This window comes from Misgurnus anguillicaudatus, chromosome 23 (assembly GCF_027580225.2).
Source record: "Misgurnus anguillicaudatus chromosome 23, ASM2758022v2, whole genome shotgun sequence".
NCBI lineage: Eukaryota > Metazoa > Chordata > Actinopteri > Cypriniformes > Cobitidae > Misgurnus > Misgurnus anguillicaudatus.
This window is the reverse complement of record NC_073359.2, coordinates 26567822-26572289: the sequence shown is the minus strand read 5'-3', so window position 1 is coordinate 26572289 and position 4468 is coordinate 26567822.

Genomic DNA, 4468 nt, shown 5'->3' with positions numbered 1-4468 from the left:
CACCATTATGGTGATCAGTGGTTGTTTTGGTTGGGGTCTTGAGCCTCAATGGTTACTTATTTCCCTTTCTTTTTGTCAATTGTGTCAGTGGGTTAAACAAAGCACTTATTGATGATGAAAGGGGTTGTAAAAACAAGTCTCCAACATTTCTTTGCTGTTTAATTTATCCACATGAAATTTGTGAGCAACTGGTAGTTATGGTAAGAGAGAAATTGGTTTAATGTCTGGTGTTTGTGGTCTTCTGCAAATATAGCTGTTGGGCTAGAAAGAGTTTTGTAAAGTAATGGTGTAGGGACTGGTTAAAAAAGTTTTTTGACACTTCATATTCATATCAAGATTCAACCTACAAATCTCAATAGTGGTGACCATCAAAAAACTAATTCAGATTAAGTGCAATGCATGCCAGATAAGTTTGTACTAAAATACCCAGAATGCATTGCGGCATGCAGCTTTCATGTTTTGGGTCACCGTTGTTGTGATTTGTATGCTGATTCATGATGTCTAGACTGATTTTGTTTGGTCACAGAATCGCCTGACAATATTTTTACTGTTTTTAAGTCTAATTGTCTAAATGTTATTGCCACTCTGTAACATCGTCCCACAAGAAAATATTTGTATAGGTGAGAGAAAAATCTTAATGTTCACATTTAGAGTTTTTTTTTTTTGAGAACACCTGCTTGGTAAACTTTAAGATGACTAGACCATCCTTAAAAATCTACCTACATCACTTGATTTTATTTATTTCAGCTTCTTAGACCATAGCTTATGTGTATTGACACAATATTCTGACAGTCAGAAAATGCTTAACCCAAAGACCTACGAGCCAAGTGCCCCATTTAAGAGAACAATGATCACCATAATGGTGACTTCAAACAAACCAAATAAAGTCAAACTGATTTGTAATGGGTGTGGATGTTGGTGATGTTTGTGTTTGGTTCTTCTATGGTGAGATCTTGAGCGATTGAATGTGTTTATATGTTATATTTATACAGTTAATGTTCATCTAAGATTTTGTCAGTGGTTCAGTTGTGCTTGTGTTTTGACTGCTCTCTATTTCATCGTTGATGTTCATTCATCATGTCATTATAATGGACTCATGTAGACACTGAGCGATTTGATGACTTGCCCTGATGTTGTTTTGTATTTGTTTGTGTGATGCAGTCTTTGTGTGTGTCCGCTGTCTCTTTATAAGTTATTGGCAAATAATTAGAAAACAATTTGTAATAATTTCACGACAAACTATGTTTCTTTGTGCAGCTGTCTATTCCATCACCTGGATTATAGTGGTTTTCTGCATATATTAAAATATGAATGGAATTATATTAATTGATGAGGTGCAGGGGGTTGTTTGCATGTTCATGTATTTTTGGGGTGGTTTTCTGGCAATCACATCTGCATTTTGCCATTAAAAGATAAGAGTTTCTAAACAGTTAATAAATCAAAGAAATTCTGTATACAGGCAAGACCTGTAAAATTCACAAAAGTTCGCTGCAATGCACACAACTGTGGTGGTGTTATTTTTACGGTTTTAAGTTGTATTTTTTACAGAATTGTTCTGGCAACCACAGCTGCCAGTATTTCACCGTAAAAACGACAGATTTTTTTTACAGTGTACTTCGGTGCATACTGCTGCCTACTGTAACTGAAAATGAAACCTCGTGGCTGTAATCAAAAATCTAAAGTCTAGATTTTTTTGACACAGATGCAGACATCAAGAATCAGCTCATGAATCACAACGATGGTGAGTTTTCTAAATGTTGCAATGCATTGCACCAGCGTATTATAAAACTCATGAGTCCAGAGAGTGTCACCACTGTTGTGATTCATGGGCTGATTCTTGATGTCTGCATATGTGACAATGAAATCTGGACTTTTAATTGTATAAAAGCGCTTCCCAGTGGTGGTATGAACCTAAATAAGTTGGATGTGACACCTCAAATCAACTGAGAAACTGAGACAACACTACATAGTTTACAAAATGAATTTACAGACTTTACATATGTGGTATTACTCTTGGTAAACTTTGAATGAAGTTGTAAGATCCACATGTGAGTTTTGTTTATAACAAATTTTCTTTGCAGTAAATAACATGCTTTAGCAAACACTCTTACAAAGACCAAACACTACTATGAAAAGTCAAAGAGTCAAACTACCCAACTAAAGGAATCACTGATCGTCATTATGGTGACAAAACATTTTCAATAAAACGTCAGCATATACATCTCTGTTAATTAAAGAGAGAGAGAGAGAGAGAGAGAGAGAGAGAGAGAGAGAGAGAGAGAGAGCATTTAAAGGGATACTTCACCGATTTAGCATTCAGCTTTGTATCTGTAGAAACCCGGCAGTATTACTGAATGACCATGTTTCCCTCCCTCATTTTCCCCTGAGAAGAGAGATATCTGCATTTTGGTTCTGCAAAAAAGTCCTCCGATGATGTAATATGACGATTTTTGCATCATCGGAGGACTTTTTTGCAGAACCAAAATGCAGATATCTCTCCTCTCAGGGGGAAATGATGGAGGGAAACATGGTCATTCAGTAATACTGCCGGGTTTCTACAGATACAAAGCTGAATGCTAAATCGGTGAAGTATCCCTTTAAGGTGGAACTTTATCTATGAGCAGTGCTATGTTTTTGAACACTCATTCATATATAAAGATTACATTATTTTATCAGCTTAACAAAATTTTTCTACAAAATACACGTGATGTTTATGTTTTTTGACTCAGAACTCATAGACCACATTTGTATAAAAAATTTTTATATTGATTTCCCGAACCCCTTTTGGACGTCTACCTGACGTCCAAGAGGGGTCATAGTCAGACGTCCAGATACTGTACCAGATCTGCACGTTGTATAGACATACAGATAAGGGCCTGGACCAACCGACCTAATATAGACATGATCTGCACGTCGGGGAGACGTCTCATGTTTGGTGGGATAATACTTTAAGAAACAACGCTTTTGTGTTACTTTATAGACTTTGTATGATTCCACTTTTTCAATTGGTTTCGTTTCTAAAACTAAACATTTAATAAGCATGCCATGGACAGAATGAGGAAAAATCTATATTTTGAACTTAAAGTGTACACTTTCACACACAAATACATTTTAGCCTTGAACTTAGTAAATAATAACTTGACTTGTACACCCAGTTTAATCCTTTGATCAACTGCAATATCCTGGTGGCTGTCGTTATCAGTATGATCTTTCTGAGTAAAGCCTGTTCCCATCACACAGTAGTGTCACTGGAAGTATGGAAATTAACATGTAGCCTACAGCTGATACAGGCTTTGTGTTTTAAGTTAATAATTTAAGATTTTGGTCTTAATGTTTTAATAAATAATGTATTTAATATTTTGTTCCTGAAATCTCTTTATTTTTATACAGTCTCTATAATGCTATTGGCCTGGTTTGTGCATTTTGGAGCCTTTACAAGGAATTTTACTTTGCCTGGCACTTTTCCAAGCAACTGTTTTGTGGGGAAATTATCAGTAATGCAAATAAAAATTATGTTCTGTTATGCAAATAATATCTATCCTAGTTAAATTTTTAATTAAAATATATTTTTTATAATGTACAAATTAAAAGATTAGTTCAATAGTTTTAATGACAGACTATAATCATGATGACGGGACATGAATCAACTGCAGTTAATATGACTAACAGGAAATTATGACGTAAAATAACACAAAGAACACATTTTGGAATTTATAAAAGGAAATGGTTGGCATTTCCTGCATCATATGGTGCAGTATGACAAATGTCTAAACCTGTAGGAGCGTCTCAAATATCTTTCACAACTCCACAAAATGTGTTTAAACTTAAAGTTGTAATGTGAGAAAACACAATAAGATTTCATCCATCATTCTGAACAGATCTGTCCCGTACCGAATAATTTTATTTGTTCATTTTAGTGTTTTAACATGTGGTTAGTTGTTTCACTAATAATTGATTGGAATTTGCATTGTTTATGATAATGTTAAGGTCATCAATATTAGTTAACTAACAATGAACAGCACTTTAGTAATGCATTAACCCTCTGGGGTCTAAGGAGTTTTTAGGGCCCTGGAGAAGTTTTGACATGCACTGACATTTGTGTTTTTTTTATTTCAGTTGCTTAAAAACATATAATTTGTAAAATTCTCATAACACTGCGTTCAGGACAAACTGGGCTACAATATTATATGATCAACATGTATGTACATGTTTGTATTTTTGAGAGAAAAATGTTTATGTGTGGTTTTTGAAAAAGCTACATTTTTAAGTCACTGATACAAGTCCACAAAACTCATTCTAAACATGTTTTCCCAAGACTTTTCAAAACAGGATCTAGTAGTCTAGAGTTTTTTTCTTCAAAATGATGTGAAAATCATCCGGCCTGCTCATTCACATAAAACAATATATTGATTTACAATTTCTAAGACACTTTTGCTTGGGAAAGGCTGTATGCGTACACTGTAAAAAA